This window comes from Chinchilla lanigera, unplaced genomic scaffold (genome assembly GCF_000276665.1).
Source record: "Chinchilla lanigera isolate Chin_1 unplaced genomic scaffold, ChiLan1.0 scaffold00098, whole genome shotgun sequence".
NCBI lineage: Eukaryota > Metazoa > Chordata > Mammalia > Rodentia > Chinchillidae > Chinchilla > Chinchilla lanigera.
Genome location: NW_004955499.1, coordinates 7,393,769 through 7,416,552, shown reverse-complemented (window position 1 = coordinate 7,416,552; position 22,784 = coordinate 7,393,769). Strand labels below are relative to the sequence as shown.

General features: G+C 43.2%; 1 long non-coding RNA gene across 1 annotated transcript; it reads left to right on the top strand.

Moving 5' to 3' along the window:
• The first annotated feature begins 469 nt into the window (after positions 1 to 469).
• On the top strand, positions 470 to 22,458 carry LOC106146851. Its single transcript, XR_001231454.1, has 3 exons — positions 470 to 683; positions 9,086 to 9,157; positions 21,541 to 22,458. It is a non-coding gene; the product is annotated as an uncharacterized LOC106146851 (long non-coding RNA).
• The last annotated feature ends 326 nt before the right edge of the window (positions 22,459 to 22,784 follow it).

The window sequence follows — 22,784 nt, the reverse complement described above, 5'->3', positions numbered from 1 at the left end:
CTGTCTGTAGAAGGCTTGACAATGGCAGTAAGAGATATTTTCTGATGGCTGCCTAAGACACATCTGGGAATTAACATGACTATAGCTTTTGCCTTTAGCAAAAGAGCATGTGTTCTAATAATGAACTACATCACTTGATACAATGGACCATGTCATTTCCAGCTGCTCATCATTTGCATGAAAAGGCTGATTTGAGAGATCCCTGTTTCCATTGGCATGTGGGACCTGGAAGCCTTTCTGTTCTCCCACCAGTAAGATTCAGTTACCTGTGATGGGGCAGCATGAAATCGATGGGAGATCATGGCAGAGCAAGATCGCTCACCTCAGGATGACCAGGAGCAAAAAGAGGAAGGGGAAGGGGCTGGAGTCAGAGTCCCTTTTTAGGCCACACCCCCAGTGATGTAACTTCCTTCCACCAAGATCGGCCTCTTGAAGGTTCTACCACTTCCCAAGTGTGGCACCGTGGGACCAGGGCTTTAACTCCTGGGCCTTTGGGAGCCATCCAACCTGCCAGCTATAGAGCTTGTGGCATGATCAACATGTCACAGAGGAATGATTGTGATGAGACAACACAGCCTACAAAGCCACACTTCCCTATTTAGAGGTCCATCTTATGTCTTCTGCTTTACTACTTGCTGATCGCTCCCTATCTGAAAGAACAGGTTCCCTCATCCTGGATGTAGGTACATAAGACGCTCTCTACCGACTTCTTTCTGTGAGGGTTGATGCTGTACTTTGCGTGGTGTTTCCATTGCTCCTTGCATTCATTCATCTTTCTAAAACAGATAGAGCTCCATGTATTGCATTAGTTTTCTTGTAAAGGGTAACAAATGACCACAAACATGGTAGCTTAAGAAGCACAGTTATATTGAGTCTTCCCACTTGTGGACCCTAACTTAGTCTTGACAAGATGTAGTTTCTGATTTAGTAGTTCTGGGGCAGGGCCAGTAACTGCATTTACAGCAGTTCCCAGGAGGCACTGTCCCTTGAATAACGAAGCCTTACCACAAAGTGCTGGGTACAGCCAGTGGCCAGGAGCATGACAGTGGAGGTTGCTAAATGTAGCTGGTTTGTTGCATAACTTGGTCCAAGAAGCATATCAGCAAAATCAGCTTTGCTTCCCTCTGGTTCCTCCCTCTCGTCCATACCAAGTTCAGTCTCTTTTTCCTACTGTTGTTGATCCCTTAGCTCTTGCATTGTTCATCCCTTAGCTCTTCCACTGGGCAGAATTAAACCCAGGAATTATAAAATCCAGACCAGAAGAGCAGCAAAAATGCCGTTGCTCCATCAAATGAAAGTTTCATGCTGACCCTCTGATCAAACCCTTTGTAGAGCAGCTGTGGGCTAAGATCCAGTCCATGACTCTTTCTTTCTCTTAATCTCTCATTGGTCACCTGTCATTAGGCTGTTGTGACCCTGATCCCTTGTATCTAGTGTTAGGGGTCACCTCTGTGTTCTCAAAGATCTCTTTCCATCCTCCTGCCTGCGTCTCACTAATTAGTCTTCAATCCAAAAAGTCAGAGCTGCCAGCCTGGGGCTTCCTTTGCCCTCACAGCTAGGTGGGGAATTTTTTTGGATCCTAATTTTTTTTGTTGTTATTGATCTATTTTGTGACACCAAATTGCTTCTTAAGGATGGAATTATGCCTGGGACTTATACTATGTTCTTGCTGGTCTGAAAATGCTGTTAGTCTGTTTTCACGCTTCATTACTACCGGGACTGCTCAGAATTCTGGGTTGTTGTCTTTCATCAGAACTTTGGGGCTATTACTTCTTGTTCTTAACATGCCATGCTATGTCATCACTTCTAGAACTTCTCAGAGATGTGAGAGGGTGGAGGTTGCTTTTATTCAGCACTCTGCGGGCTGGTTTAATTGAAAGGCACTCACTCGCCTGCAGTTCTGGGAAATGTTCTTTTATTGCAATATTTCTTTGAAAACATCCTGCCCTGTTTTCTCCATACTAATCAGTTTCATATTTGCTTTAGCTTTCTCATTTGGGCTCCATGTTTTTAATTTCTCAGTGTTCTCTTAGATCCTGATGTTTAAAACAATCATTTTTGTCTCATTAGCAGAGTTGGGATTTGGGTTCTAAGTGAATGTCTGCTTCCATGTGTCTGAGAATGGTAATTTGATTTTTGTTTTCTTTTTAGTGCTTCCCCTACATATCTGCACTTCTGCCATGCTCCATTTTTGTGTTTATCTTAGATTTTCCCTTTCATGGCTGACGCTTTCCTCAGATGCGTCCAGATTCCTGTCTACCCCGGTATGCAATGCAAAGGAGGTTGAGGTTCTGAGACGGGACAGACTTGTTGGTGAGGGCTTCAGTTTGGGTTGGCAGGTGTTTCAACACCAGTATTTGCATACTCACCCTGGCCGATGGAATTCTTCCCAAGTTGTTGGTTTAAATTTTTTAGAGGAACATTCTCTTGCTTTTACTTCCGGAATAAATCCCTGGTTGCATGCTTTTCTGCCACAGGATGTGTTTGTACGTGTGTGTGTGTGTGTGTGTGTGTGTGTGTGTGTGTGTGTAAAGAGTATCTGCCTTTGTGTATATATGAAAACATGTACATGTTCATGTGTTATGTGCACATAGGTGCACTTGTAGTTTGGGAATGTTGTAATGTGTGACTATGACAGTGTGTGCATGTAAATACCTACATGTCTGCATGCACTTATGTGCATGTTTGCCATGGAAATGTTGTGCACATCTTCACAAAGTGAGTGTGTTTGCATGTGTGACTACGTGAATATGTACATACATGTGTGAGGCAGAGTGTATGCATGCACACATGTGTGGCAGTGTGTACCTATGTGATTGTGACAGTGAATTGTGTGCATGTTCCCACATGTGATCATGCATATATGTATGCATATATGAAGCAGAGTGTATGCATGTGTGTACATATATATGCACACATGCATGTGTGAGTGTTATGTGCACATGCGACTGTGACGGACCTAATATGTGTCCATGTCCCTGGGTATGTGAATGTGCACACACTGTGTGTGCATGTATGAGCCAGAGTGCATATATGTATATACATATGCATGCACATGTATGCATGTATGTGTGTTATGACTACGTGTTTACATGTGATTGTGACAGAGTGTACGCATGTGTATAGTCTGGTGTTCCATTTAGAGACTTTGCTCACCCCTGCTGTCTTCTGTCTCTTCGTTCTCCAGTCTCTGTTCCCTGCTGTTGCACTGTAGCATCGTGTCTGGGTTCTCTCGGATGCTCACACATGTATCTCGCCTGCCTGTCTTCTGCACTATGGTGTCCCCTACAAATGTTGCAAGTTTCACTGTCCTCTGCTCAGTTGTGCTGTGAAACATTCCCCCACTTGCTCTCTGTGGTTCGGTCAGGGATTTTTAACTAAGCGGATAGTGTTCTGTGGAGGTCTGGAGAGATTTGGGGTTGGTACACTTGGGGGCAAAAGGAAAGTGCTCCTGCACTTGGTCAGTGGAGACCAGGGTGCTGCGACATGTACCATGGGAATTCCACTTTCACAGGCGGAAGCACCCAGCCTTCTGTGGCAGGACTGTTGGGGCTGAGAAACTCTGATGGTAGAATTTGGTAGAAACTGCACACCTGGTAGTAGGTTCACACCATAAAATTTCTGTTGGCATGGATTTGTTAGTTTCATCACCCATTCATCATCAATTTAAAAAGACTGAAGACAGAAGCAATGCAAAATTGTGCTAAGTCTGTTTTCTTAAGCTAGAAGCTTGTGAAGCCCATTTCTAATTGTTTCCATTCATATATCTAATTAACATATAGTGTAATTGTAAAGAATCTTACATTTCTGTCTTGACTGTATTTAGTGAACCAAGTAGGACTTTATAAATTCCTACTTTCTGCTTCTCGGTTATTATATGCCCATTCGCATTTTTCTTACACACATATGAGAAGATGAGAATTTTTGTGTATTCCTTCTTGTGGAAAGTTACATTGGTAAATATGTGAAATATAAAACTGAGGGTTTGGGGGTGTGGTTCAGGGGCAGAGCACTTGCCTAGCATCTTCAAGGCCCTGGGTTTGATGCCCAGGACCAATAACAACATAAAACAAAACAGAAAAACCGCAAACCTTAGTTGAAATCCAGCTGAGCAAAGTTATTCCTAAAAATACTCATTTTCAAAATTGTTCATGAGCCGGGCAGCAGTGTACTTACGCCAAACCACACTTTTGCATCTCTTTTCCGCTCCCCGACCCCGTTCCAAAAAGAAACTTGCACATTATCTCAAACAATGCTTTGAAAAACATTTGGCGAGAAACATTTGACCTCTAATTTCCTTTCCCCTCCTTTTTAGCTGTCAAAGCATTTTTTCCCCATTCTACATTGTTCCACAGAGATAAACTTAGCTCTGCCTCTGTCTGTGAACCCTGACACTCCGTGGTACATTCCGGGCTCCCAAGTGTATGCCTGTGAGTACAGTTGACTCTTTAGACCTTCTCTGCCGTAGCCTCTGAAGGGAAATCCTCTCTTTGGGCTCTCCACTTTGGAACATCTGTTTTATATTTCTCTGCCATTTGGCAAGATAATGTAATAAGATGGCAGGAGAGAGAAAAAATACGCCACAATAAAAATGTCCTAAAATGACCTAGTTCACGATTTATTGCTTTGCAGAACACGGCTGAAGGCAGGAAAAAAGTCAGGACCAAGGGGAACATCAGGCGCTGTCCTTGCTTGTGGTTAGAACTTGGCTCCGTGCACAGGAAGCAGTAGGCAGACAACCAAGTGAAGGAGTCCAGACTGGGGCATGTGTCTCCACAGGTGTCAGTGTCTCTATTTCTACTTCCGGGTCTGACAAGCAAAGCCCAGCCCCAATCAACTGGCCCCTGCCACAGCATCACTCTGGATGCGTGGGCACAGATTCATCCTTAAAATAGCAGAATTGGGGTGTCCACACTCATGAAAAGTTCCACCACTTGAGGGGCATAAATTAAACTGAGCTACAGTAAATCAAAGTGTTTGGAGACCATAGACACATTTTAATAATTTGGGTTGGGTCATTTGACCAAAGCAGAAGTGGATTTGTAGCTTGGCTGTCAGCGAGAGCACTTTACGTGAACGTTTCGAAAGGAAAATTGGTCTTCAAAGGGAAATGTTACTTCCATACACTGAGAATGCAGTGCAGAAATGGATGGCAACAAGGTGCCCTGATTCTCCCACTTCTGAGGTTACCTGGTATGTGGGTTGCTTTCCCATCACTGGACACAGTACTGGACACCCCGAATTTAAAGAGAGGAGGTGTATTTTGGTTCATGGGTTCATGCCATAGTTGGTTGCCTCCCAAGCAGAAATAGTGCAGTAGAATAACATGGTGGGGGAAAACTGTTTGGCCAATGGCAGCGAGGAAGCATAGAAAGTATGCAGGAAGGGTTAGGCACGAGAACCCACCCTTCCCTGACATGCCACAGTGACCCACTTCCAACCTAGCACCACTTCCTGAAAGAACTCTTAGCTACAAAATTCATCCGGGGATGAGTTCACTAATGGATATGGTGCCCTGATCTGATGATCATCTACACACTTGAGATTTGGTGGGGGGCACTTTAGATCAGAACCATAATACCTGAGGTTGTTCTTCAGACTTAGAGAAGAAGCCCCTTTATTCCCCCACACACCTGAACCTAGGAATGTGACACTGGCATGATGACCATTTTGGCTTACATTTCCCAGAGAATGGGCTTGCTGTTGCAGCTTATGTGGGACACTCCTTGGGGACAGCTGGTCACCATAGGCAAGAGCCCAGACTGAGTTGCCTGGGTAGGAAGAGGGATTTATCACATTAGCCGCTGCCTCCTCCTTTGATCTCTCATCTCTCAATCTCTCCCCTCCCCCCATCCTTTCTGCTGCCGTGCCATGAGCTGGTTCCCTCTTGCAATGCTCCTTTGCCATGCCACCCTGCCTTACAGGCAGCTGCCTATGGACGGAACCTTGACAAACTGTAAGTCACAATAAACCTGGCAACCATCTGCTTCATGCAATGAGACTGGGAAGTCCTGGGGAATAATGTTCTTTGCAGGACCATCCAGCCAGGATGAGAAAGAGGGAAGAAAGCATTCATCCTACAGCTCTGATACCCCTGGTCAAACCTTTGCCCTCAGGGGCAGCCACTTCTCTGCATCTCTGGGCTGCACTGTATGGGCAGTGAGCTAACTCCCAGGCCATCCAGGACAGGACTTCCTCATAGAAGTCCTGGAGGGCAGCATCCAAGCTGCTCCTAACATGAGTGTGATGGGAAAGCACAAGGAAACCTGTCCCAAGGAAACTTGTTAAGACTATATACATCCTTCTCCAAAACTGTACAGGGCAAGGGGTTTTAGAGTTCAAGAGTTTAGAAAGGTGAAGTGTGGGCTTAATCTACTGAACAGCCCAGCCACCAGCAGGGCTCAGGTTAGCATAACCACACACAATTTTTTTTCTTTTGTCTTCTTGGGACAGGGTCTCACCGTGCAGCTCAGGCTGGCTTTGAGCTCACTTTGTAGCCCAGGCTGGCCTCGAACTCCCAAGGATCCTCCCACCTCAGCCTCCCAACTGCTGGGATTACAGGCATGTGCCACCACACCTGGCTTACCACACACATTCTTATTCCACTGATAAATATATAGATAGTGTCTTAGTTACTTTCTCATTCTCAACACACAATACCTGACACCAAAACTTAAAGGAGGAAAGGTTTATTTTGACTCACAGTTTGTCAAGGTTCAGTCCATAGGCACCTGGCTGTAAGGCAGGGTGGCGTGACAGAGGAGCATCACAGGAGGGAACCAGCTCATGGCAATGGCAGCAGAAAGGATGTGGGGAGGGGAGAGGTTGAGAGATCGAGGGAGGAGGGAGAGACGGACCCTTCCAGGACTCACACCCAGAGACCCACCTTCTCAGACCAGGCTTGACCCCCAGCATCACATTTAGCCAAACTCATTAGTAGACTAATCCCCTGATGCATGTCACGCCTTTATGGTCCAATCCCCTCCCCAAAGCATCACCTGTGAGCTCGTGGAGCATTGGGGGGAACATCTAGATGGAAACCATAACGGATGGTCACAATAAGTATGACAAATAAGGATGAATGATAGCACTCTGCATTTCATTTTAGATTTTTTTCTTCCATATACTTTGAAAGAAAATTAAGAACAAACTGTTTAGAATCGTAGGTAAGGACTGTGGATCTGAATAGCACATCTACATACCCAGCTGATAGAATTCACAAATGTTAATGTTCTGACCTATTTGCATTAGTTAACACACATTCTGGTTCAGCTCTCCTTACTTTTCCTGAGAGCCGCATTACTGAGAAGATTATGCACCAGTTATATTTGTGTCTTCTGGACTCCCAAACGACAACTATGTTATGCACAAGCGGATGCATCCTTTTGTGGTTTGCTTATATTCACCTAAAATATTACTGGGATTTATCCATGTAGTTACCTGTCATTTTAACTTATTTATTTTGTCACAGAGCAAGCAGCCTAATGTGCAGCTATTCTGAAGCGTTGTTGATTCACTTGTCATGAACTGAGGAGGGTCTGAGATTTTACCTTCCTTTTATACTCTCTTTCTTTGCTCTCTTTACTTTACTTTGCTCTCATAAAAGGAAGACTTTACCTTCCTTTTATGCTCTCCTTTCTTTGCTCTCTTTAGCCAGCCATGGTTCCATGAACATTGAAAAGACACGAGTCTCCCGACCAGAAACAACAGACTGTTTCTCATAGCACAGGGAACAGAGGGTGGTTACATGTTCGTACCAGTTTTCTTTGCCTCTCAGATTCCCTGGTTATGCCATAGGAGGGTACATGCGTGCCTCACACATGCAAGGGGTCTGAATCATAGCTGGGAGCTCTCAAACGAGGAGACCCCCTGAGCTTCATAATGGGCAGAAAGCCAACCTGCCCAACCTGTGCTTCAGAGGGAAACACCATTTCTATCTTCCAGGGTTGTTCGAGGTTCCACCACCCTGGAAAAGACTGTCAGGAACAAAAAACATCAGTACTTGCGCTGGGAAGATGTGCAGATGTTTGAGACAGACCTATGGGGAATCGTGTCTGTGCAGCCTAGCTGACTCTTTAAAATTCCCAGGATTATGGTAAATGGAACAGGTCGTGGTAGATATCCTTTCATTTTTTCCTAAGTTAGTTAGGGCTGACTAGTGGCCTGGAAATCCCTATAATGCCTTTCCATTTTGCTTTCTTTCCATTTTTCTTCCTGCTCAGATCAAAGTCCTTGGCCAGGGAGGAGAAAGTGGAGCTGATGTATTTGTTCTGTACTCTCATCTCAAGGGTATAGTCTCTTGGAGGATCAGTAGCCAGTGTGAGGTCTTCTGTTATTCTCACACTGCTTTTCAGGGCTGCAGAGCAAGAGGTCACAGTGATGAGAAGGTACAAGCACCTTTGGCTTCTAACACCAACTTTCCAGCCTCAGCGGTCCCCACTGGCTTGTGTGCGAGGTAGTGTTTCCCGCTGATTTTCCGTACCATAAACCACCTACTTCTCTTGGTCTTTCTCATGAAAGGTTTAATTTGCCCTCTATTATTGGAGATTGGCATTCCCCAATGGCATTTTTTATTCAGGCATAAAAATATGCATGTGCATGTGTGAGAGTGAATTTCTAGAATTCCGTATAATGTTTCTCTAAATTGTTATTTTCTTAAAATAAAGAATACCATGTCATTAAGTCTTATTTCTTTCTTTGCTCTCTTTATTTTTATAAACGTACTTAATTATCCTTTTACGTGGTGATTACTTTCAGTCCCCTGGCTGCTCCTGCTCCTGCTCATAGCATTTTTCTTAGTTCCTTTCATGCTTGCCTTCTTTTTATTTTACCTCACCTTCAAATGTTTTCTTTTTAAAAGTAATTTAATGGCAGTCCTATGTGCCCTTTCTGGGCTGTAAAAATGGATTTCAGAGGAACTTTATGCTTGATCTTATCAATCCCTATTGAGATTTCCTTTTAATTTCTTGGCTTCAGATTGTAAACTAAGGAGTGGATAAAGCTGGAGCTTGTATCCTCAACACTATGCAAAGCCTAGGCTTTCTGTGTCCTATGAAGCCTCATTGTTTTTACTTATATGACCCAGGCCGTGAGCAGCTGGCAAAGCTACTTGTCCATGAGCCATCAGCGAGGAGTTCTTCCCATCTTTATGTTACAGGTGAGTAGCGTGTTTAGGCTTATGCCTTTCCCTAGGAGGCCAGAGCTAAATTAGTCACCTTGCACAGATGCAAGGTCTGGCTTCCTGTCATCTCCCTGGCATGAAGACACCACTGCATAGGATTTAAACACAAGTTGCATGGACAACTGCTCTGGGATTGCTTCATGTTCATAACTGGGCTCTGGGGATAGTCCCCAGCCCATCTCCCCACTGCCCAAGTTAGGATATGGATGCATTCTGTTCACCTTGCTATGCTTTGCTTACTCTGTTTGAGCTTGGTCAACCATATCACTAAAGTTCTCTTTAGCTTTGCTAAGTGATTCTGTAGCTATTTTAGTGGCCCTGGCAATGGCTGTCCCATAGATGAGGATAACAATGGAAAAATGTGACTTTCTCCTTGATGGCTTCCATCTTGTCTTTCATATCCCTTGGGAAGAGAGATGGACATAAATAAATAAAGACCAGTTTCCTCTTAGAGTTTGCTCGGGCAATGCAAGCATAGTGCCAATTTAGTGCCAAAGAGACCTTTCAGCTAACGAACATAAATTTCTACTTAAATGGAAGTTTGTGCTTAGGAATTCTCATGACAGAGGAAGTTGCTCTACTTTGGTTCTTTCTGAATCTGTTTGTTTGTAAATCCTGTTGTTGCTCTGCCTTACATCCTTTCAGTGACTGGGTCTGTCTTAATAATTTTTCTTCTTGCTGAGGCAAAATACCCAACACTCAAAGTTAAAGGAGGAAAGATTTATTTAGCTCACAGTTTGTAGAGGCTTCCCTCCATAACCAGCTGCCTCCAAGGCAGAGCAACTATGCAGAGGGGCATTGCAGAAGAGAAACAGTTCATGGCAGGCAGAAGACAGGAGGCAGCAAGCTATAAACAACGAACAACAAGCAACAAACAAGCAAGGACTCTCTTTCTGTCCCTTACATCTTATCCAGCCTACCCAACCTTAGGGTGGATAGCCCTTTGTCATGGTATGTGTCTGGATGTCCCCCCCAAAGCCTCATGCAGTCATGGGGTGGGCTTCTAGAGTTTTTGATTGATCCACAGTCCAATATTGGGATTATGGATATGAGTGCTGCACTCGCCCTGGGGTGGGTAGTTTGCATACAATATAAGGGAGGGAAAGAGGCTGCTTTCTGCCGCTCCTCCCTTTTGCTCTTGTTGGTTTGCTGTCTTCTGCCTCCATGAACTGTTGCTCTCTGCCATGTGCCACCCTGCTTGGGAGCCAGCCAAGTATGGACTGAAACCTCCACAAACTGTGAGCTAAATAAACCTTTTCTTCCTTAATTCTGGGCATCAGGTATTTTGTCTCAGCAAGGACAGAAAAGTAACCAAGATGCCCTCACACCTGGCATGGGGCACTCTTAATCCTACCCAGAACTATGCCAAACCAATCAGTAGATAATTTAGCAATCACACACCCTTGACCCCAGCATCACACACTCCAGAACTAGCCATCTCTGAAAAGCCCCACCTATAATCGCATGAGGTTTTGGGGGACATCTAACACAAACCATAACAGGGCCCCACATACCTTCTGGGGTTTAGGCTCCGATGAATAGTTGTCTCTTATCACAATTAGTGGGAATTTTTATTTTTATTTCAGGTTCTTTCTCATTTCTTGTAAAATGACATTCTCATCCTCAGTGCTGTTTGTTATATGGACGTCCTACTGAGTTTGGCAGACTCTGGGGCTGTTCTTGGCTGGCTCTTTCTTTAAAGTAATGAGTCATCAAGGCTCTTCTCTTCTCTTCTCTTCTCTTCTCTTCTCTTCTCTTCTCTTCTTTCTTTCCTTTCTTTCCTTTCTTTCTTTCTTTGTTTGTTTCTTTGTTTGTTTGTTTGTTTCTTTCTTTCTTTCTTTCTTTGTTTGTTTCTTTCTTTCTTTCTTTCTTTCTTTCTTTCTTTCTTTCTTTTTTCTTTCTTTCTTTTTTCTCTCCACTATAGAACTTCATCCAGTAGTGCAATAAACAGATGCACAGTTTTAGATTTTGGTTACAAGCTAATATACTTTATAGAAATTATTCCTAGAACTTCTTAGGTGCTTAATGTACATATTAATGTTCATACCCACTTTTAGAATTGTAGTATACAGGTATGATCCTGCAGTACAATATTCCTAAGTGAATTCATGCTGAATCTAAACTTGTCTTTGTTAGTAAGTGTTTTGCATTGGTCCCAGAATTTAGGGAATACAAGCCAGGGTCAGGAATTTGCTTGCCCCATCATCTACTTTTACAAACAATTCCCTGGTCAGCTCTGATAGGCCAAGCAGCCTACTGAGTGTGCTGGGGTCCAATGGGTCATCCGGGAAGTTCTGAGCATTAAACAGGGCAGTGTGCCCAAGTCTTTAGTTCAGTTACAAGTACATGGGGTGGGAGCTGAGGATTTAGTTCATCGGCAAAGCACCTGCCTGGCAAGCACAAGATCATGAGTTCGGTTCCTTGTACCGGAGAAAAACCAAAAACAAACAAACAAACAAACAAACAAAAAAAAACAAGTACATGGGGAAAAGTTCACACTTGTGCTCCATTCCTATGATGTTATTCATGACCTTCACCTCTGTCTCCTTGTCCTTTTCCGCTGTGTTTATTTCACAGTGAATCCTGCTACCCTGCCTAGCACATATCAGGGGTGAAGAAATGAAGAGTTTTTGAGATGTGTTCCTCTCATTTAGGAGAGGGCATCATGGAAGTTTAAGAATAAGAACAGAGAAGGAGAGGTTGATCTAAACAATGTGCTCAGTATCTCTGGATAGTTCCTGAGTCTGTGTCATGCAACATTTTTGCAAGTAGAACAGGACTTTCAACTCTTAACAATAAAAGCCGGTACAGTTTAACCAGGACAGTTCTGCAGGTTTTTATTGGCTGATTGGGATGATGGGAAGGATGACCACGTTCCTTCTGCTGTGAAAATCTGGGTCTTACAGAGTCCCATGTGTCCCAAGAACCATGTTCCCAGAAGTGGCCAAGTGATGTCCATGCACTGAAGTCTAAGCAGAAAATTCAACACACCTAGTGGTTTAGCAAATTCTGTATTTCCTTTTTATCACCTCCTGGAGATGCTCCTCAGGAGACTATGTGTGGTGGTTGTACATGTTGAATGTGAGCTGTCTTGTGAATTCTGGTCGGTGTTACAAAGGTTTCCTGGGTAGCCAAGTATGGACCATGAATCAGTATCTTTATCTTTGCAAAGGAAACGCTGAGTGTAAGGGATAACTGGAAATTTTTTTCCTGTCTTTTAAATGTGAAGTGACATATGCATTAAAGGAAACAGTTCGGGGAGAAAAGAGCATAAAGCCTCACACTGAATAGTTGGTATGGTATTTTCTGAACCCTAAAGAAATTCCACTTTGTCTTTCCTGAATGGATTCCCCCATACAATGCATAAAATCTTTACTTAAGGTCACTAAGAATACAACATTTGAACTGATGAATTAGGAGATGTGGTCTCAGTCCTGTAGTCATTCTTCTGAGAGAAAAGTAAGTACTGAGTGTCCGTGTCCATGTGTGTGTGTGTGTGTGTGTGTGTGCGTGCGCGCACACGCGAGCACGTACACACGCACACATGCATGTTTGAAGATCTGTAAAATACCAAGTAAATTCTTAACAATAGGCTGCTCTTAATCTCTTTCATGTGTGTGTGTGTCATCAATACATATTTACTTATTATTTAAGCTATCTGAATGTAAACTGGCTTTAAATGGCTGGCATTGATCAATGGCTGTTAAGAGCCCTACAGCCCTTGAAAATATTAGTTATGAAAAATAAATTAATGCAATCATCTTTCAAATTATGCTTTCTCAAATTTGATTAAGGAAATTTAATTTAATCAAATTAAATTTGATTTTCCAAAAGTGTATCCTATCTCAGAGCCATATCAGAGCAGCTCTCCTGAAACGTTTCTGAAGCTTACAAAGCATAAATTGGATGGCAGATCACTTGAACAGGCTAGAATACGAGAGTAGAATGCAAACTATTTCCCTTGACAACAGATGGAAAAATCCACAGTTAGTTAACAATGACCTTGGCTGGCCTTCAAATATGATTGCCTAGAAAAGATTTTATGTTTCCCTCTTGTTATTAACTTCTTGGTGTGTTCTGTCACTATTCATTTTTCTGTCAGTCCTTATTTATCTGTAAGCACATTTGCACATAAATTTCATCTCATCCAAGGATGATAAAGAAGAACCTTGGAAGAAATGAAGTTCATCTTGAGTTAGAACCTCCAAAAACTGCAACCAATTTCCCCTTGCTACCAAATGTCTGGTAATAAGTTCAGGGCTTTAAAAATGATCATAATTTCCTCAGGCCAAGAACAGCAGTAAATCTAGTGTGAGGCTTTTTAAAGCTACTGAGAAAGCATACTTGGGGATCCAAAATATGGGTGATAAAACAGCTACAGTGCCTGAACATCAGTGGTATTTTAAGAGACCTAAAAATATACACCCCAAAGTGGTGAAGAATTAAAAGTGCATACAATATTAGAACATAGCATGCATATAGGAAATCTAAATTAAGAGTGAGTCTAAATACATGAAAAAATACAGAGCAGTGTAATATGGTTGTGTGATGCGCAAAAATAGCAATCTCTTAGCTATCTAAAAAAGTAGAACAGAGGGGCAAATAAAAGTGAAATCAAAGCAATACATAAAATAAGTGTAAATCTGTAAAACTGATACAGAAATATAAAATATTTTTCCTTTTGAAAAGTGATTTAAAAGAAAAACTTTTAATCAAGCAGCTACACATGAGCAATAGGATAAGATATTGATCCAGCATGAGTCTATTTGTGCCCTAGAAATTCCCACTGATGGAAAATCCTAGGGTGGAAAATGGAGCTCTTTTGTGGTATATCAGCTATCTATTGCTGTGTAACAAATATCCCCATGTAGAGGTTTGATACCTAAGTTCCATATATCAGGAATACAAGAATGATTTACCTAGGCCCTCACCTTTAGGCTGTCTTGGTGAAGATGTTGTGAGTGTTGGTGGGATTCATCGTCTGGCAGGCTGATGGCATTGAGCTGCTGGATAATGCTTGTCTAGGAAGTAGCTTATCCAGTTCCTCGCCATTAGACCCTCTCCACAGAGCATCCCACAGCCTGCGTGCTTGCTTTATAAATGAGCAAACGAGCAAGGGTTGGGCAGACACAGTTTACTTTGAGACATAACAAATCTATCATACAATTCACCCATTTAATTTGTACAATTCAATGTTTATTAGTGTATTTATCAGCTTATGCCCTCATTACCGTAATCAACTTAAAAATATTTTTATCAAGCTCAAAGAAACATTATGGTGTTTAGCCATCACCCCGAAAACCCAGCCCCCTCGGTCTCCCCTTCTGAATTTATGTCCCTATGGATCAGTCACAGACTTATAACCAGTTCTCAGAAGGGACACCCACCCTTTCCACCATATTCTATGCCTTAAAAGTGAATTGTGGGTGGAGTGTGGTGGTGCACACCTGTAATCCTAGCACTTGGAGGCTGAGGCAGGGGGATCGCCATGAGTTCAAGGCCAGCCTGGACTACACAGTGACTTCCAAGCCAGCCGGAAAGTGAGACCCTGTCTCAAAATGAATAAATAAATAAATGTGAATTTTGGGGTCCAGCCCACTACAGGAAGGTTTTAGGGAGCCACTTGAAAAGGAGTCTACCTTCCAGGTGAACCAGAAATGTGTCAGGGAATCATGAGGAGATGGGGAATTCTTGACTTTCAACTTGAGAGGGAAGCATAAGCTTGCCCACAAGACTGAGCTTGCCCTGAGGCCTTAAGGTATTAAGACCATCCTATCTCTCGCTAGTGGAGAATTAAGTGAGGACAGAGAGCCTACAAGGGCTGCAAGGGTGCCGTGAGCTTAGTCCCGGGCAGCTCAGAGGCCCATCGGGCCAGCTACGCACCTTGCAATGAGAAATGTCAACGATATAGGGGAAAGAAACTCCCAACCTGAAAGATATCTGGGATGAGTTCATGTTCTCTAAAATGAAAGAATGAATTTTAGGAACAATGGAGGTTATGAGCAGAATATATTTATTGAGGGAATGAAAGCTTCTGTCCAAGAGAGGGACAGAAGGGGGCCCGAGTGAGCTGGCTGGGAACTTCTCTTTTCTAGGACTTTTATAGAGCAAAACCACAAGGTGAGGCAGGTGCAAGGTGGGAAACACGGGAATTCACAGGTGGGCGTGAGGTAGGACAAAACTATGGTCAATCAGTAAGATTACAAGTGTTGTTGTTCAGGTAAAATAGATTAAATCGGGATCAAATGCAGAAGCAGTCACATAGCAAGCTAGCAAGGATACAGAAGAGGGGCCTTTCCTGTAAGGGGTTGGGTTAGTGACTCTTCCTGCCTTTTTCAAGGTGATTGCTACCTATTTAGAATATCAACCCCTGAGGTCCATCCCTAGGCAGATATGTGGGTGCATTTGTTTAATCTTTTGTCTTGAGGTCTGGTCTGCAGCAGAAGTGCCTGCCTCTCCCAAAGTTGCCAGGTATCTTGCTTTCCATATTGGCTCCTTCCAGGGCCCAGGCTTGTCTGACTGCCTGTAATATTTCTATCTCACTCAGCTGCCTACAACATCAAGACACAGGACGGAATGGTTCTGGAGCAAGTCTCCCCATCTTGTCTGACTTCTGTCTTCTGCTTGGTTGCGTACTGGTGGCCACAAGTTGCTCTAACTGTACCTGGCACCCAGGGCCGAACTCCACAGTCCAAGACTCTTGTGTTTATGACAGACGGCGCTTTGACCCTTAGCTTTTTAAATGTAGACATTGTTATATTAATTAGGACAGAGGTGATCTTTATTCCCCTGAGCGCTCCCCGAGCCTAGTTTCACGAAATGGTCTGTGGATCTATTGTCTACTCTTAGATATTCAGCCTTACGCCAGCTAAGAAACTCTGCTTAACAGCAAACACTTTCTTGTTCTTGTTTGTTAATATTTTACTATCAACCCACAAGGCATCTGCTTCTGCTCATTCTTTTTGTTTTTAACTCAAATTCGGCAAGGTCTCTTTAGATGGACTTGGGTACACTTTGCAAGCCTTAGCTCACTGCTGTTCCACTCTTCTGGATTTCCTGCCTCCTCCTCCTGACTTGTCTTCACATTCCTTTATATTGGAGCTCATTAACGAGTGACGGCTGCAGCGACCTTGGGGATGCTACCCTTTCTTATTATTAAGAACCCTGGAGACAACAGCGGTCAAAGGAAAAGCCTCTTTAAGGACTGCCGCACCTGTCTTTGCTGTAGTAGCACTTGCCATGTTGCCTGAGCATCCGTACTCTGGCTTACCTGAGGAGCAGTGCACTGTTTTCCTGAAACTGGCTTATTTCAGTGAACTACAAAAGTCAGGGACCTGGTGTAATGAACCACAGCTCTGTGTCACCCCCTCGACACCCACAGCTGTGCCAGAATCTTGGGGTGACTGGGAACGGCAAAAGGGAATTTATCTGTGTCAGCTGAAAGAGGGGATCTGCCTGAGGAATCCCAAGTGATTGCAGAAACCTCTGGGGACAGAAGCGTGTTGGGGATTTCGTGTGTGCGAGCACGCACACAGCCTCCGTCTACCAAATGCTCGTATTCTGTTCTTGAAAAAACAAAGATCTGCATGAACATGCTGAGAGGGAGCCCAAAATACATCACAAATGTGGCACTGATAAATGAGTACCTTCTCTGAAGTTTGGGTACTGGACGTTAATAGGCCTTCTCCTGGGAAAATGTCAACTGGGAGGACATCTGCTGCAGGGTGCTGTTTCTCTCTAGAATAGCTGTGGAATACATGTGCTGTCTATGACATTGGCCCCCAGAACAAGGAAGAGGGGGTGTGGGCTCTGGCTTTTCAGTAAGAATTTTTTTCCGTGCCCAGGATTTGAGAAACAGAACAGAAAATAACACCTAGAGGTGTCAGGGAGTCATCAAAACTTATGGGGTGATGATAGATGAGATGATAACACCTTGGAAACAAATCACAGAGAGAAGAATTTCCTTGCCAAGGGGTCCCTGAAAGTCCCAGCAGCTGCAAGGAGACCCTACGCCCTTAGCATTCACCTGAGTCTATTGAAAACCCACCATCATCTGGCAGGGAGGATGCGGACACACCTGTAGACCAAGATATTTGTTTTTCTGAAACTGGCTTATTTCACTCAATATGATGGGCCCCAGCTCTTCTGTGACTGGGTTATGCAACAGTTGATTTTGTGTGAACCAAAAAGGAGCTTATCTGGTTGGTCTGGTCAGCTGATGAGCTGTTTGATTTCTGTCTGAAGTCAGGGATTTGAAGTGAGGTGGCTGTAGAGTGGGCTGTGTGTTAAGTGACCGAAACTGATCCTTGCTTCACAGCAAGCAAGACAGTGGGCCTCAGCAGCTGCAAGGAGACTCTGCCCTCAGCATGCACCTGAGTCTATTGAAAACCCACCATCATCTGGCAGGGAGGATGCAGACACACCTGTAGACCAAGATATTTGTTTTTCCGAAACTGGCTTATTTCACTCAACGTGATGGGCTCCAGATTGATCCTTTTTTTTTTTTTTTTCCTGAAGAATGCCACAATCTTGCTCTTAAGGGCTGGATAATGCTCCGTTGGGTGTTCTCTTTATCAGTTATCTGTTGATGGGCACCTAGGCTGGTTCTAGATCTTGGCTATTGGGAATTGTGCAGCACATGAATTGAGTCCCTTTTATAGCACCGACTGCAGTTCAGAACTATTTTATGTGTTGGTTTACTTATATGGGGGCTGCGTTTCTTTTTATTAATATGCTGTACTCTCCAGCGACAAGCAGGTATGGCTCTCTTGTCCGACACCATATTCTTAGCACCTAACCCAGTTCTTGGTTCAATAGTTCTTCCTAAAACATGTATCAAATAAATGGATAGAGGACACTTAATTGTTTAAATAATGTTGTTAAATTTTCCTTTTAGCCCTTCTTTCCTCCATCTTTCCCTCCTTTTTTCCTTTTGCCCTTCCTCCATTCCTTCCTTCCTTCCTTCCTTCCTTCCTTCCTTTCTTCCTCTCTCCCTCCCTCCCTTGCTCCCTTCCCTCCTTCCTTCCTTCCTTCCTACCTCTCTCCCTCCTTCCCTCTCTTCCTTCCTTCCTCCCTCCCAGCCTCCCTCCTTCCCTTCCTCCTTTTCTTCTCTCTTTGTATTTCAGTGGAAGAGCTGACTTCTCCCTAAGATCCAGCCTCTGTGGGGAGAGCTGCAAAAGTCTACAGGACACTTCCAGCACCCCTCCAACACTTTCCCTTTTCTCTGATTCTCCTGGCTCCAGACAGCATTGCCAGAAATGTTCTTCTGTGTATTGCCTATGACTTTGAATTCCTGCCTAGGAAATCAAAGAGCACAGAGCCGGACTTCTCTGTTTTTCATGTGCACGTTGAGGTCGGAGAAGAAAATAGAAATTTGGTAGACAGAGTTATAAATGGTTGCAGATTCCCGCCCTATGATACAAAAACCCTCTGAAATCCTGACCCCTGAGCATGTACAGAGCTGGTGAGATATCTCTTCTGTGACTGGGTTATGCAGCAGTTGACTTTGTGTGAACCAAAAAGGAGCTTACCTGCTTGGTCTGTTCAGTCTGATGAGCTGTTTGATTTCTGTCTGAAGTCAGAAGGATTTGAAGTGAAGGTGGCTGTAGAGTGGGCTGCGTGTTAAGGGACCGAAACTGATCCTTGCTTCACAGCAAGCAAGACAATGGGCCTCAGCAGCTGCAAGGAGACCCTATGTACATGGGAGAGGACCCTGCGGGCCAGAGAGGAGCACAGCCCAGCGAACACCTTGGTGGCTGCTTGTGAGACCTCCAGCTGGCGCCTGAGCTAAGACTTACACTTTGGAACCCCAGAGACTACAAGTTAATAAATATGCTGTGTCTCGCCACTGATCCTGATGTAATATGTCATGCAATGACAGGGAAGCATAGCAAGAATTTGGCAAGATGAGTTCTAAGGATGGTCAAGGAGGAGGACCTCATTTTCAGGAGGATGGCTTATTTTCCCTCAGTCAAGACAAACCTATAGAACAAGATCAAGGCTGGCAAGTAAATTATTCCCAGGCCTTGGTAGAACTGAGTTTGCAAACTGAGGTACCACTGTAATAGGGGTTCTGCTCTGATCCAAGAAGACATTTTCCCGTGGAATTTATGGGAAATACCAATGCTATTTTCATGGTCCTTTTTTTTTTCTTCAATGGGTTTATGTTTGCTTTGCCAAATCAGGTGATGCTTCCCTGACAGGAAGCCAAGAGAATATAAACCACCACCATCAGCATCACCACCACCTACAACAATGAGTCAAATTGGAAAATGCCCGTAGGTTTTATTAGGGGAATTTTCTTGTAGGGGAGGATCCTCAGCTGAGCTACACACTTTCCCCTTGAGGTTTACTTTTTGTGGGTTTCACTCCACTCTGATGCGCACAGCCATAAATATGCTCAGAGGGGTACAAACTTGAGCAAAACCCCTTTCTGACAGTTTCTCCTCAAAGAGCCTGAGATTTCACTTTCTGGAGATGGTAAGGGTTGTGCAGATGGAAGAAGCTAGGAGGATGAGAAAAGGAAGAGGCAGTAAAAAAGATCAAGATGTGATATGTATGTTACCAATACCCCATAATGAATTTTTTTTTGTAGCACAAATAGATACTAATCAAAAAGGAAAAAATAAAATCATATAGCAATAGAGAATAGCATGAAGGGACCAAGTTATTGTTTTATTATTTAAAGCAATAATATAAACACTCTTCTAATAAGTGAGCTTTAGTCATGCTGATCTGATAGATATTAGGAGCGTCTTTCCACCACTCACGCCCATTTTTCCCTGTTCTTGGTCAGGCATTTACCAAGCACAAGCCATAATTCCTATTTGTAATTGAGCATGAAAGACCCACAATACAGGCATTTTACCTCCTCTTTGGAATATATGATTCAAGGTAAAAATAACAAAAATATAGATAGCACAATGTATGGCTTGCATACATTCCTTGTCATAGCTCCACTCTCTGGTAACTGGTTGTATTTTATTTTGTAGACCCTTCCTCAATTTCTTTATGCAAATAAGAAACATGGGTGGGTATTCTTGTTTCTTCTTCATTCATGAAAAATAATTTCTAAAAAATTAAAGATTGTACTACCACATCAGGACCAGGGAATTTGTTCAGTGGCATAGAGCCTGCCCGGGCAAGCATAACATCCCGAGTTCGATTCCGGGTACCAAAAAAAAAAAAAAATTGTACTACCACATAACCTAGCATTCCTACTTCTGACTACACAGCCAAAGGAACTGAAATGAGGAAGAAAATGGCCAGGTCACTGTAAGGATTAAGCCCAAAGAAATACGGTAATACTTCGGTCTGTGAACTTGATTCTTTCCATGATTCTGGTTTCCAGTCAAGTTGGATAAGAACCAAATCAAATTCAGTAGTTAGGTTCAATGTTGACCTTATGGGAAAATTTGATTCCATTCTCATCCAGTTTGGTTTGCAACTGGAATTGTGGAGAGAATTGAGTTTGCAAACTTAAGTACCTCTGTAATAGTGGTTCTACTCTACCTGCCTTTGAAGTCTTTGTAGTTACAAATGCTGGGGAAGACTCTGGCCTATGCTGGAAGGTGATCTTAGCCAGGATGGGCACCTGGGTCAACACCTTGCTCAGAAATGGCTCCAACAGACTCCTGAAAGAAGCAGTAAGCTCTTGACAGAGATGACTCAGAAAAATGACCTATTTTTTTTTTTTCCCCTGCTCAGTATCTGGAATGACACATTAATCATGCATACTAAGCAGCTTTACATTACTACAGCAAAGTACTTGAGGAAATTAAGTTATAAAGAGAAGAGGTTACTTAGCTCCTCATTTTGAATGTTCTAGTCCATGGCTGAGTAGCTCCACTGCTTTAGGTCTCTGGTGAGGACAGGAGTTGGCAAAGATGGCCAGTGTGTGTAGGAGCAAACTGCTCACATCATGAGCTTGGAAGCAGAGAGTGACTGAGAGATTAGAGTCCCACAGTCCCCTTTAAGGCCATGTTCCCAATGACCTAAGGACCTCCCACAAGGGAGCTCCATAGTTCACCCAAGTAACACCAAACTGGGGACCTTCGGAGGGCCCTTATTTAAGCCCTGACCTTGTACTTTTAGAAGGATGAAATAAACAAGTTCATTCTTTTTACACTGACCATTTTATCTGACATTCCTTTTGTGGAAGGTACATGGACTTTGGACCCAGCCTCCCACTCAGAGATTGTGTTTCTTTGGTTGCCTTTAATTGGAGTCATGATAGGATGGCCCTGCTCATGTCACACAAGGGAACACCTGCCAGGTGAAGTCCTGGAAAGGTGTCTCTGTCTTGACAAAGAGTCTGCACTTTTCTTATGCTGTTTCTTTTCTGTCCTTCCTCCTTCCAGAAGCACAGATGCCTGAGTGGACCTCAGCTATTGTGACCATGAGGAAGACAACCAGGACAGAGAAAGAATAAAATGCAAAAGTTGGTGGCTCGGGCAGAGAATGAGCACCAGTTCCTCCAGGCATCGAGGAGAGCTTTGGCTAACTAGTTACCACGCAAGGAGTACCCTCCCGCCTTGCACAAGCTTTTGGCTTCTTATCACCGAGCTTCTCATCCAAATACAAACTTACCTGAGCTTATTACCCACCTGCAATTTCTTCTAGGCAAGGAAAAGTTTATAGTGGTTAAATCTCTAGAATTAATTGTGGCAAAAAAGGTCTTTCATGTTTTAGCATTTCTTAAGGCAAGAAAATCAGAATACATATTGGCATTCTAAGAAATATAGCTTGCAGGGAGATGGCATAGATTATTTCTTCAAAAACATAGGAATTGAAATGTTCCTTTCTTACCTTAGCTGTTAGTATCTGAATTCTGATAAAATGTCTAGTTACTTGGTGTACTGAGTTAAAACAAATCACTACCATTTGCACTTTTTATGCACATAATATTAGGACTGTTTGCCAGTGTGCCATCTGTAAGGAGATTGTATTTTATGCAAATGATTTCTAATTAATAACAAGAATTCCTGCCTAAATAATCACAAATACATAAAGTTTATAACAAATGGACAGTAAAGAAAGCTGTCCATAGTCTTAAACTTTATAAAACACACACAGTCTAGGTTATAATTATTTCATTTATGTCTGTAAAAAGTAACTCTACCACATTATATTCTAGGATGATTTCATGGTCTGCTTCAACACCATCTTGTAGAAAGAAGTTCGTGAGATTCAAAGGAACACAGGGGGCCAGGGTTGTAGCTCAGTGGCACAGTGCCTGCCTGGCAAACACAAGGTCCTGAGTTTGATTCTAGGTACCAATAAATAAATAAATTAATTAATTAATTAAAAGGAGCGCAGGAGTGCTATGATAAATATTTTAGATGTTATATTAGCTGAAAGACATAACTATTAGAGCTCTACAAAAATAGAAGGAAATGATGAGTGTAATGATTGATACATTGTGTCAACTTGAAAAGTTTAGAAGTTTAGCTAAGTGACTCAGCAGGGTACCATAGTCCTCACTTTGTAAACATTCTGAGCCAGTGCAAGAGGAGAGCATGGAGATGGTATGGGTGTAAAAGAGCCACCCTAGGGCAAGGGGCCTGCTTACAATACAAGGGAGGAGAAGAGGCTTGTCCCCTCA